Below are 14,291 nucleotides of genomic sequence, written 5' to 3'. Positions count from 1 at the left end.
TCAATTTTTAAATCATTCTTCCTTTCAGTGAGCAGTCGGCACCTTCTGTGTGCTAAGCACTGAGCATCACTGAGGAGCACAGTCATCAAATAGAACAGACGTATCTAAATGGGATAATCACGTGGCAGGAGTAGGGAATGGATATCTGCATGGCACTGTGGAGGAGCAGCTGACAGGGGCATTGGCTGTAATCTAAGAGGTAGTGTGGTATCTGGGAAGGCTTCCTGGAGGAAGGAAGTTCATAGAAGGTAAATTGGGAGATGAAAGACCTGATCTGGGGATTAAAAAAGAGTTGAAATACCTCTAGAGAAGAGGGAGGGGGTAGGGCCTCAGGCAGGAGGCTGGAAAGAACATGCACAGGACCTACAAGGACCAGACAGGGAGGCAGGAGGTAGATTGCAGACATTAGTGCAATCAGATCACCAAGAGCCTTGGGTGCATGCCCAGGCACTAGATTTTTCTTTTGAGGATGAAGATGAACCAATAAAGGGATTTATTTATTTACTTATTTGCTTACTTATTTACTTATAAAGATTTTATTTATTTATTATTAGGGGGGGGGCAATGGGAGGGGGAGAGGAGCCCTACATGGAACTCGATCCCAGGATCACCTGAGCCAAAGGTAGATGCCTAGCCAACTGAGCCACCGAGATACCCTGGAATAAAGGGTTTTAATCAAGGATATGACATGACCAAACTTAGAAAGATAATTCTGACCGCAATGAGGGAAATATTTTGAGAGGAATCAGGCCAAGGACAGTGATGTTGTCTTACTCTGTTCTGGCTACTGTAACAGAATGCCATGACTGGGTGGCTTAGCAACAACTAGAATGTATTTTCACAGTTCTGGAAGTTGGGAAGTCTTGGCTAAAGGTGTTGGCAGATTTGATATCTGATGGGGGGCCTCTTTCTCATACATGACTATGAGGACTCTGTTTCACATGGCCATGGCCAGAGGGTTGAGGGATTTCTTTTGGGGCTTTTTTTTTTTTTTTTTTTTTAAATAAGGACACTGATCCTTTTCATGAGGGCTCTGCCCTCAAGACCAAATTACCTTCAAAGGCCCTACTTCCTAATATTATTACTTTGGGGGTTTAGGATTTCAACATATGAATTTTGGGAGGACACGAACATTCAGACCATAGCAGATGTCATTTAGGAGAACTGCTTAGTCATTCAGGTAAGAAATACTGAAAGCCTGACCCATTGAAAGATTTGAGAACTATTTAGAAGGTGAAATAATCAAAGCTTGACCAAAGATAGTGGATTTAAACTGGAATGCATATAGAAGTTACCTGTTAAACATTTGGTGGTTTGAAAAGGCTTTTTATGCTTAATAATTATCCTATTAGCCCTAGTTTTCAAAGAGTTTTAAACATTAAAGGTATGAGCATAAATTCACTAGTTTCCAGCATCTATTGAGTTTTATCCCCCTTTTTAACCTGTAGATGCAAGTTGCAATGATTTACTTTTGAATACTAACCTATATTTGGGGGTATGTTCTACATGGTTAGGAAGGATTACTTTCTTTGTATGCTTACTGTTGCATCTTTTTCCCTGGTATTTTATTTCAGAATTTTAGTTCTATTTTCACAAATGATATAGGTTTCTAATTATCCTTTCTAGGTTTTTCTTAACAAAATTATGTAAAATGAAGTGCTATTATATTTATCAGGTCTAGTGTATTAGTTATATTTTTACGGTGATGCTATAAAGTTATATTTTATATCATAATGTTTATTATGTTACTTGTGAATTTATAAGATGAACAGCATTTTATGCCATTTTCTACAACTTGAAGTAGAATGTTTTCCTTTTAAATTATTATAGAGCCTCTGGATCCCTTCTTTGCTTTTATTATATAAAAATTGACCATATAAGTCATAGTAATGACTCATCTGATGCTGGGTCATCCACTCCCTATTATACAATTATTCCTAGGGGAAGATACTGACTCAAACAGCAGAGGCAAGGGAGCCACTGGGGCAGAACAGGCTGTGCACTATTTATGTGCTTCTGTGTATTATGTAGTAAGTGTGCTTTTCCATTTGTTTCTCTCCTTTTTTTAAGGCTTTATTCATTTGTTCATGAGAGACACACAGAGAGGCAGAGACACAGGCAGAGTGAGAAGTAAGCTCCCTGCAAAGAGCTTGATGTGGGACTCGATCCCAGGACCCCAGGATTATGACCTGAGCCAAAGGCAGATGCTCAATCACTGAGCCACCCAGAGATCCCTCCATTTATTTCTTTATGGTTGTGCTTTGATTCTCAAGGATGCTATGTTTCTGCATTTTGTTTTTTCCTTCATCTGAGAGCAACTGGTTCCTCGAAGCTAAAGAAACCAGAAGAATGAAAGTCTGAGCAAGCAAGTTACATATCCTATTGTAAAGTAGAGCAAGTCAGATTGAAGCTTCACTCATCACTTCCCTTTACTGGGGAGCTGGTTAGAAATCCATTCAATTTTGTTCTAACCAGTCTATTGTTTTGATTGTCCCTTTAGATATTTAAGCTATTTTGACAAAAGTGTAAAAATACGACAACAACAAAACATCTTGCTAAGTTAAAAGTTTGTTAGATTTCTCTTTCTGTGTAACAGATTTCCACAGTTTAGTAGCTTTGAACAATCACATTCATTATCACACAGTTTTTCTAGGTCCAGAATCTGGTGTGACACAACTGGTCTCTACTCATTGTCCATAGGGCTGTTGTCAAGGTGTTGGCTAGGGCTGCATTACTTCCAAAGTCATTAAGGTTGTTGATAGAATTCATTTCCTTGTGGTTGCATGACAGGCCCTACCTAGTTTGTTGCTGGCTGTCCACTATAGGCAGGAGTTCTTTGTTGGCTTTTCCAACATGGCTGGTTACTTCATCTCCTTACAAGTGGAGTTTCTTGCTTTAGGGAGCATGCAGTCTTTCTTTTGTGGGATTTCACTTGAATGAGTCAGCCCCTTCCCCCCCCCCCAACCTGAATAATCTTTTAATTAGTCAAAATAAACAGATTAAGGACCTTAATTTCATTGGCAAAATTTATTCACCTTCACTGTATTGTTTCTGCTCAAAGTTACAAGTTCCATTCAGACTCAAGGGCAAGGGATTTTACAAGATTATCTATCAGGAGACAGGATTCATTGCAGCCACCATAGAATCTTTCCACCAGAGTTTTATCTTGCAAAATATTTCTCATTCTAATGTTTTATTAGAAAGTTACACTTTTTAATGAAGTAGGGGAAAGGGACAGTTGTTTATGACTGTGTTTGTCAGCTGCATCTGAAATATAAAGGCAAGGCTTTTGGTTTGGACACCTTAGCTTTTGTAAGCCCTATGCGCCAGACAACTTGGGCCACTTGCTACTTGCAAACATGCCACCTCCCTTCATCATGACTTACCATTGTATAAATGCTTATCCCTAAAAACTTCTTTCTGCCCTTACTCATCTTTTAAGACCAGCTATAATTATACATCCTGTTGTGGAGCTCTGACAATTTTCTCAGGAAGAAAAATCTCTGTTCTCATGATAATTTTCAGAAGTCCCTTTCCTATCAACTTTTATCTGGGGGTGGTAGCTCTTTGTTTATAGGTCTGTCTTCTTGCTTTCTCTGAGTCAGAAACCATGACTTTCTCTGTTTTGTATCTTTAGTCCTACATTTCCAGTGCAGGCCTTGATATATAATAGATACTTCATAAATTAAACTTAAAAGAATGAGTGAAGAATGAAAATGTGCTACACTAATAACAAAACAATTGTGGAAAAAATTAAGAAGAAATAGGAAACCACAGTGTGAACAGAATACAGTGACAGAATTTTTATAGGATTTTGTTAGAATATGAGGATGAGAATGTGAAGAATAGTTGTGAATAAGTCTACTAGGAACAGATGATGGAAGATTTTGACATTTCCAGGCTAGATAAAGTAGACTTCATGGAGCTTTAAATCTAGCATTGGAAGAGACCTAAATAATTTCACAGATGCATAATTTCAAATTGTGAAGAGCTCTATGAGGGAAATGTATAGTACACTATAGTAACAATTAGCAAGGAGATCTGATTTAGCAAAGGGCACTTACATATGTGACATTTGAAGGGAGACCTGAAGTTTGAGCAGACTGACTTATTTGAAGGTTCAAGAATGGTATATAATCAAGCTGGAGAGGAAATTCGGAATCAGGTCTTGCTAAATCGTATAGGCCATTTTGGTCTTTATCCTATGAATAATGGGAGGAAATTGAAAAATTTTAAATAAGGTGGGCTTGGAGTAGGGATAGGAGAGTGAGAGAGAGAGAGACATGATTTGATTTGTCTTTTTTTTTTTTTAAATCCCTGAATAGTAGACCAAAAGAGTATAAAAATGAATGCAGAGATCTGAGTCTAGTTAGGAGACCTTTTAATGGTACAGGGATTAGGCCCTAGTAACTTGATCTAGGGAATGACAGAGGAGCTTGAAAGAACTGGGCAGATTCTAGATTTATTATAAAGACTCAGTTGATGGGAATTGGATATGGAGACTGAAGGAGAAGGAAATGTTTCTAACTTCCATGGCTAGATGAATGGTGGTACCCAGAAAGAACAGTGGAACATGAGCAGTCATGGAGAGGTAGGAGACCATGAAGTCTGCTTTGGGAATGTAAGGGTTGATATGTTGAATGGCCTTATGGATACGTATGGGTCCTGAGCTCAGAGGAGAAATCTGTGTAAAAGATAATAAGAGTTCCTGTGTGTCTATGGTTAACTTATTTTTGACAAAGATGCCAAGACCAGTCAATGGAGGAAAGAACAAACTCTCCAACAAATGGTGCTGGGACAACTGGTTATCTACACGCAAAAGATGATTTTGAACCCTTACCTCACATCATTTACTGAAGTAACTCAAAATGAAAATTCAAAAGACCTAAATTTAAGAGCTAAACTTTAAAACTCTAAAAGAAAATGCAGGGACAAATCTTCATAGCTTTGGATTTGGCAATAATTTTTTTTTTAAATGATGACTTAAACATAACACCAGAACAAAAGCAACAACAGAAAAGAATAATGCGGACTTCATCAAAGTTAAAAATGTTTGTATATCAAAGAACAGTATCAAGAGAGTAAAAAGTCAATCTACAGAATGGGAGAAAACATTCGCAAATTATATAGCTGTTAAGGGTCTAGTATTTAGAATATATCAAGAACTCTTACAACAAAAAAGACCACTTTTTCCCATTTAAAAGTGGGAAAAGGAAAAAAAAAAAAAAAAAAAAAAAAAAAGTGGGAAAAGGACTGGAGTAGACTTTTTTTTTTTCCAAACAAGATATGTAAACAGTTAAAAAATACACGAAAAGGTGCTCAACATCATTAGTCATTAGGCAAATGCAAATCAACACCACAAAGAGGATGGCCATGATTTTGTTTATTTATTTAAAAATATTTTATTTATTTATTCATGAGAGACACATAGAGGCAGAGACACAGGCAGAGGGAGAAGCAGGCTCCTTGCGGGGAGCCTGATGTGGAAATTGATCCTAGCACCCCAGGATCATGACCTGACCTGAAGGCAGATGCTCAATCACTGAACCACCTAGGTGCCCCAGATGGCCATAATAAAAAACAAAACAAAACAAAACAAAAATAAATGTTGACAGGATGTAAAGAAATTAGAATCCTCGTACACTGCTGGTAGGAATATGAAATGGTGCAGCTGTTATGGAGAGCATTTTAGACGTTCCTTAGTTAGTGACACAAGTAATACCATATGACCTAACAATTCCACTCCTAGGTATGTATACAAAAGGAATGAAAAAAGAAAGTATTCAAGCAAAAACCTGTACACTAATATTCATAACAACATTACTCATAATAGCTAAAAGATGAAAATAATCGAAATGCCTATCGGTAATAGGTAAATAAAATGTGGTATATCTATACAGTGGAATATTTTACAGCCACACAAAGGAATGAAGAACTGACACATACTACAGCATGGATGAATCTTGAAGACATTATGCTGAGTGAAAGAAGCCAGACACAAAGGACAGCATGTTGTAAGATTCCATTTCCATGGAATATCCAAAATAGACAAGCCCATAGAGATGGAAAGCAGATTAGTGGTTGCCAGGGGCCAGGGAGTGGGGGAAAACAGGTCTGGGGTTTCTGGAGATGATGATGAATTTCTGGAACTAGATGCGAGGGCGAGGGTTGTGCTAACATTGTGAATGTACTCCATGCCATTGAATTGCACAATTTTAGGTAATGAAAATGATATGGATCAAGATGAGCTGTAACATTTTGAAGGACAGGTAGAGGAGAGTGCTGGACTGGAGATCGGAAAGCAGGAGCTAGACTTAGAAACTCGGACCATGTGGTTTGATCATGAAGGTTAGTGACATGCTGTTGAAACTAACCAGGAGCTGTTGGAGGCTTTAAAACAGTGATGGGATCCAAGCTTTTGTGTTAGGAGAAGTCATCTGGCAGTTGGATGCAAGAAAGGTTGGAACAGAACCTGGAATGAAGGGGCGGGGGAGTTAGCTATTCTCATGGGAAAGATAGGTTGGATTAGCACTAGGTCCTAGACGCAGTAAAATTTGACAACGTGCTGGGTTTGGGTGGACTCTTACAGCTTGGTGGTTTGGATGTTAGCAGTATTATTGACAGGAAGGTAGAAGTTTAATATTTCTCAGACCAGGGTGTGGGTCATCTTGAGCTGGTCTATTTTTCACAACTGTACCATCTTTTAGGTGTAATAAAATGCTTGATGCAGAATTTTTTCACATCTATGAAGTTTCAAATTTCAAGAGTCTCCTCCATATTTAGAGATGACTCTATGCTTTATTAGTTTGTATTTCAAGTTATCTAGACTTCTATCTGTACCCTTTTAGATTTTCCTTTCCTGCAGCAAAACTAGGTAATCATAGGGCCAGCAGGCACCTTACAGATCATTGATCTCTACTGGCTTTTCTACAACTGGATGTGAGGCCCATGGACAGTATTTCTCCCTATATTAGTGATGTCACCACCCTTGTGGGCTTTTCTTCTCTTGATTTCCCCTCCTCCTGTCAGCTGTCCCACCAACCAGTTGTCAGTGTTGTCAGATGGCAGAGATGTCAGAAGGTAGTGCATATTTCATTTATTAATAAAGTACATCTTAAGCACCTACTGTGTACTAATCACTATTTTAGATCCTGGATATAAAGAAGCAAACAGATGAGTCATGACCCCAGAGTTTTCTACTTTGAAGATTATGTTTAATTAGTTGCTAGTATTCTTTTTGATATCACATAGCATGATAGTTTTCTTGGCTGCAGTCAAATAAAAAGTAAAAAACACTTTAAAAAAGATTTTATTTATTTATTCATGAGAGACACAGAGAGAGAGGCAGAGACATAGGCAGAGGGATAAGCCCAAGGCAGGACTCAATCCCAGGACCCCAGGATCATGACCTGAGCCAAAGGCAGACTTCTGCTCAACCACTGAGCCACCCAGGCACCCCCAGTAAATAATATTTTATATGTATATATAAAACATAAAACTCAAAGGTTTGTGGGTGTTGGAATCTTAGGTAAGGAAATATTTGCTTGCTTATGAACAAGGTGAACAAGATGTGTATCCACCCTCAAAGGACACAAATGCTTCTTGTTTTGTCCATTAGACCATTTTCTTTTTGTTGTAAGCCAGCTCAAATGTGTTTAGATTAAAAATAGAAGGGGCAGGATAGAAGTGCCTTATTGATTGAATAATTGAAAAGTCTAGCAGACAGATTTTGGACAATGATATGTGTGTCTATGTGACTCAGGAAGAAGGGTTTAAAACAAAGCCCCTGTGAACATACAATAAGCACTTCAGTATTTAGTCAAGGTCATAACCACATACATTTAGCATTATAATCCTTTTACATCTTTGGAATTACTGTTCATAATACATACAGTATAGCCTGACTTGGTGTGGAGTCAGGCAACAGGTTCTCTTCTTGCAAATACTCTTCTCAGAGCTGTTGATACTTTTCCTTGAGATGCCTGGCTCCTTTTGCTTTTGTTCTGAACTTAGAAACATTTACTTTGTCCTGATGTTTATCAATCTGATATTTGATTTGAGGCCTGTCTATCGTGTGTCAGGCAAGCATACTTTCAATACAACTTTGGAATGATGGATGCTTTCATCTTGTGGTTCTCAACAGTATCTTTGGCTAACTCAGATCCCAACCTAGTCAGAAATTAAGCACTATTATTCATTCAATTTACCCTGTTACTAGAATACCATGGTCTTTCCTTTGAAACCTTTGGGTTTAAGAACTTATAATTTTTAAAAAATTGAGTAAAGATAAGGGTTTATATACCTTAGATAGTTTGATGCTTCTGGCAGGTTCTGCAACAGCATCTTGTAATCACACATATTAGCAGTTCAGATTAGCAAGACATAGGAATATTCACATTACGTGAGATAAGTAAGGACTACAAGTAGCCTTGTGTCCATGCAGATCATGTCTTTTTTGTCACCAAATGAGCTACAAAAGGACTTTTGGATTTCCAGAGGGTTGTGGATTTTGGAATCTCAGATAGGGAGTGTCTGCTTGTTGACGAACAAGGAAAAATGTCTGTCCTCAAAAGACACAGATGCTTCATGTTTTTTTTTTTTCATGTTTTGTTTATTAGGCTTTTTTCTGTTGTAAGCCAGCTCAAATATGTTTAGATCTTTAAAAAAAAAAAAAAACAGGTAGAGGGGCAGGAGTGCCTTGAAAAGCCTAGCAACATATTTGAACAGTACCATATTCACAAGATCAAATGATGCCACTTGGCTGAATTTTCTTAATCTTTCACATGGTGTTTGTTCCAAAGTTTTCAGTGTCTCTGCCTACAGGGCCTCTGTATGCTCTAGGCCAACACTTTGTGGTGGCAAAGATGGTTAGAGCAGCTCATGCCACACTCACGTCTTCCAGGCAAGGAAAAGAGGTCTTCCTTCTTGTTGGAGCATTCCCAGCAAAAATCTTCCTGGCATTTCTTTGCCTCTGATATGGTCACATGTGGATCTTCAAACTAATCACGGAGGTCATGTAGCTAAGATGTGCTGATTGGCTTGGGTCTAGGGCATATGATCCATTTTGGCCACAGGTGGCCACAGGAGGGTCAAGTGCATTAATGAAGCAGGTACAAATTTGTAAAACAAAAACTGGGAGTTGTTTCTAGAGGGTATGGAAAACATTGGATGGCAAGGAACAAACATCGCCTTACAGGCTGATGGGTTGGGTTTTTGTTGTAATTCTTCTGATGGAATGCAGTGGAGTTAATGCCAGCTGTTTATAGCTTTATTGCTAATCACATAGTGACACATTATTACTCTTTTATATGTAACAAAATTTGTAAGAGCCTGCAAATCGGAAATCTGATTTAACTCTAAACTGAATTCCTTGTCAAACTTAATCATTAGGAACTCACTGCATCTTCAATGACAGCATGGTGAACCTTAAGGTCTTGGGCAATAACCCCAGAGAGGAAAGACTGCGAGTGGATGCCGAGATCACCTTTTTAGTCTAGAACTGATAACTCAAAGCTCTCTATCTGGATATGTTGTTAAGTATTGTTTTACTATTTCATACAGAAGCAGTTTTGCATGACAGTTAAAAATCTAGACTCTGGGGCCCAATTGCCTTGGTGTGAATCTACTTCTACCACTTAACTTGGATGAGTTACTTTAACCTCCCATGCCTCAGTTTTCTGTGTGTAAAAAAGTATAATAAATGAGGATCACATGAATTAATACATGGAAAGTACTTAGATTGGGTCCTGATACATAGTAAATGTGCTTTAAACGTTACCTGCTATCATTGTTATTCCACAGGGTAGCACTAACTCTGAAATTCCCCATAGTGAAATAAGAATTTTTACAGCATGGGTGTAACATTTCTGTGCCTTTAACTAATATTGCTGCTGCCATGTGAACATTATTATAGATAATACCATTTGTCTTATTGTTAGGTTAAAAAAAATAAGCCAACCGTAATTTTTTCGAAAAGCATTTATTTTGACACAAGAGATTCCAGTCAGCCTTACAAACTTAGAGAGTAGAAATCCTTCCTGAACTGATGGAAAATGAATCCAATTTCAAATCCCAAAACAGTCTCCTGTTTTTGTTGCTCTTCTTCCCTAAAAAAGACAAAACCTGATGCTTTCCCAGTGTATATAAAACAAATTTTAAAATCCATACATAGCGCAGTGTTTACCACCCATCCCCATCCCCGGTCATGAATATCACAAATTCTTTAAATTTCCCAAACATGAGATAAATGTCAGACCATTCTATAAATTGACTTTATGAAGCATTTCTGAGCTGAGCTTTCTGACATTCACACCAATGTTTCCATAGTAACTAATGTGTTCAGAAGGGGGAAAAGCAGGAGGAGATGAAGAACAAAGGAGATGATCCAAATAAAAGAGATGCATATGTAAGGGAGAGTAGAAGGTTCTATAAACTTTGAACCATTGCTTCTTGCAGGAGACCAGCATTCTTATTCTTACAGGCAACTTTCCCTGTTGGTTGACTGATTCTGGGATCTGTCCTGGAAAAACTCCCAAAGTTTGACCAGTTGACACCCAGTTACACTTGGACAATGACTCATTAGTGCCAATTTGGACTATCCCTGCCCCCTTTTATTTTAATCTTAATGTTTTCTCTATGGCGGGGGGGGGGGGGTGTCCCTTTGTTACCATGGTAACAGTCACATAATTTGTGCCTGTCACTGAACTGTCAAAAAAAAAAAAAAAAGCAGTATCAAGCCGATTTAAAGAATAGTAACAGGGTAGGAGGCACATAGGTGTTAGTGATCATCACAGTTGGCAAAAATGGAAGTGAAAAGTGCTGGTGTGCTACTAAAACATAGGTTCTATTTTCATGTCTTACTAAATGTGTCCTATCAATTACATTTAAAAGCAGATTTTAATAAATTATTCTCCTGTGATGTTGAAAGCATAGCATCTTTTTCTTACTGAACTTCAACAAACTTACTTCTATGAAAATGTGCTTCGATCCCCAAGTTGTTTGCAGGCTGGGTCAAGTAAATGTCTAGAGAAGAGTCGTTTTTTCAGAGTCATTTGGGGGATGGGATAGGTAGAAAGTGTTTACAGGCATCCGTCTCAGCAAAAGAGGTACCTGTGGTGAGCAATGTAATGACACTTCAAAATCTCCACGTCTCAATCCCCCCCCAAATCTGTGACCATGTTCACTCACCTGGCAAAAGGGATTTTTTTGCAAGTGTGATTAAGGATCATGAGAAAGGAGGAGTGTCCTGGATTATCCAGGTGAGATGAGTGTAATTGCAAAGAACGTTATGAGAGGGAGGCAGGAATGCCAGAGTCCAAGAAGGAGACGTGATCGGTGGAAGCAGGGGTCGGAGTGATGAGGACCCAGGAGCCAAACAGTGCAGACAGCCTTTAGATGCTGGCAAAGGCGAAGAAAGAGATTCCTTCCCAGAGCTCACAGAATAAAGGCTGTCCTGCTGACGCCATGATTTTTAGTTCAGTGGAATTGGCTTCAGACTTCTGACCTCTGGGACTATAGGAGGATAAATGTTTATTGTCCTAAGCCACGAAGTCTGTGTGATTTGTTACAGCCGCCCTAGGAAGATAACCCAGCACCGATGGCAGGCTCTGGTGGCACCAGGCCCTCTAAGGCACTTGATATTTACCTTTACATTGCAGAAGTGAACGCAGCCATTGATGACCATTGGCTGGGCATCTGGATGTACCTACCTGAGGGTACCAGGAGTAGGTGTCTCCCTAGGAGGTACCTCAGGGCCCTCATGTCCAGCCATCAGGAAGGTGCCAGTCATGGCAAGGCCAGCTGCTGAAGTGAAGCCTCGGCTCGAACCCCTGGAGAGGCCAAGGGCTCACCAGTTCTGGGGGAAGCATTCTTGAGCAAGAGTACACTTGCACTCACCATCTGTCCGTGACAGTGCACCTGTTTCCTGGCTGAGTGGCCTCATCCTTCAGCTAGACTGTAGATGTGTCAAAGTTCAACGTTGTGATTTCTGGGTGGCCTGCAAATCCCATGGTTCCAAGCGCCTTTCTGGATAATGGTAGATCTTTGGGAAACAGTAACTGCCCCCTCCTCCCACCTGCTCCTCAGGTGGGTTTTATGTTGTCTTCTCTTCCCATGTGGATGCTGTGTTAGGCGCTTGATGTATATTGTCTCCCCAGGGCTTACCAGCGCTCTGAAGGAAATCTTACGACGTTCATTGTACAGATGAGGAAACAGAGATTCAGGAACTAGACCTGAAGGTCACAAAGTGAGCAGGTGGCTGAGCTGAGCTCAGAGCCCAGGTATGCCTCCGTGACTCTTCTCATTGCTGTCTTGCTGCTGGTCAGAGGCCCCACACATGGACTGTCAGTGGCCTTTCTTGCCTATGGCCCTCAGTAAATGCCCTTGACCCTCTGAGCTCCAATGTTGATCCTTAATCCTCCTCACACAGGGGGGTGGAAGAGCAGAAGGGAAAGGCTGGAGAGGGCTGAGGGCTTGAGGCCAGACAGGAGGAGGGATCCCTTGGGCCTTTAGTCATTGTTGACGTTGGATAGGGATTGGATGACTATAAATTAGCACATTTCTATAGCTTTATGTTTTCTTGGTTAATTTTCCTCTTTTCCAACACCCAGTAATGCACTTATTAGATCATATTGTTATCCTATGTTTAATCTTTTGAGGAAATGCCATACTGTTTCCACAGTGGCTGCACCAGTTTGTATTCCCACCAACAGTGCATGAGGGCCCCCCTTTCCTCACATCACCAACACCTGTTGTTTCTTGAGTTTTTGATTTTAGCCATTCTGATGGGTGTGGGATCACATCTCATTGTGGTTTTGATTTGCATTTCCCTGATGACAAGTGATGTTGAGCACCTTTTCATGTGTCTGTTGGCCATCCATATGTCTTCTTTGGAGACATGTTTGTTCGTGCCTTCTGCTCATTTTTAATTGGATTATTTAGGGTTTTTTGTTTTTGTTTCTTTTTTTTTTTTGTATTGAGTTGTTTAAGTGTTGTTTTATAGTTTTGTTGATTGTTTCCTCAGTTGTGTAGAAACTTTTTATTTTGATGTAGTCCCAATAATTTATTTTTGTTTTTGTTTCCCTTGCCTTAGGAGACATATCTAGAAAAATGCTGCTATGGCTGATGTCAGAGAAGTTATTGCCTGTGTTCTCTCCTAGGATTTTTATGGTTTCAGGTCTCACATTTAGGTCCTTAATTCATTTTGAGTTTATTTTTGTGTACTGTGCAAGAAAGTGGTCTAGTTTCATTTTTTTGCATGTGGCTGTCCAGGTTTTCCAAAACCATTTGTTGAAAAGACAGTCTTTCTCCCATTCTACATTCTTGCCTCCTTTGTTGACAATTACTTGACTATATAAAAATATATTTTTGGTGTCTCTATTTTTTCCCATTGATCTACTTGTCTATTTTTGTGCCAGTACTGTACTGTTTTTGATTATTATAGCTTTTTAGTATATCTTGAAATCTGGAATTGTGATAGCTCCTGTTTTGTCTTTTTCAAGATTTCTTTGGCTATTTGAGCTCTTGTGATTCCGGACAGATTTTAGGATTTTTTAGGATTATTTGCTTTAGTTCTGTGAAAAATGATGTTAGTATTTTGGTAGGAATTGCATTAAATCTGTAGATTGCTTTGGGTAGTATGGACATTTTAACAATATTTGTTCTTTCAATCCTTGAATATCTTTCCACTTGTTTATGTCATCTTCAGTTTCTTTCAACAATGTTTTATAACTTTCAGTGTATATAGGTCTTTTGCCTCCTTGGTTAAACTTATTCCTACATATTTTACTATTTTGATGCAATTGTAAATGGAACTGCTTTCTTAATTTCCCTTTCTGCTACTTCATTGTCAGTATATAGAAATGCAATGAATTTCTGTATATTGATTTTGTATCCTATGACCTTACTGAATTCATTTATCAGTTTTAGTAGTTTTTTGGTAGAGTCTTTAGGGTTTTATATATATACTGTCATGTCATTGTGAATACTGAAAGTTTTATTTCTTCCTTACCGATTGGGATGCCTTTCATTTCTTTTTCTTGTCTCATCGCTGTGCTAGCCAACACCTTTAGTTCAGCCACGTGAGAACTTGAAAAGAGAACCCTGTACTCAGATGCCCAATCCACAGAAACTATGAGATAATAAATGAGTGTGGTTTTTGGCTGCTAAGCGTGTGCTAATTTGTTATGCAGCAGTGAAAGACTAATACATCTTCCTGAAATTTATTTTAAAGGAAAAATCATTTTAGGTGGCTCTAGGGAGGAAAAAGACGCTGCCTGTGTTTGGATACTGTT

The sequence above is a fragment of the Vulpes lagopus genome, chromosome 23 (assembly GCF_018345385.1).
Source record: "Vulpes lagopus strain Blue_001 chromosome 23, ASM1834538v1, whole genome shotgun sequence".
NCBI lineage: Eukaryota > Metazoa > Chordata > Mammalia > Carnivora > Canidae > Vulpes > Vulpes lagopus.
The sequence above is the reverse complement of the archived record's forward strand: the minus strand, read 5'-3'. Positions refer to the sequence as shown.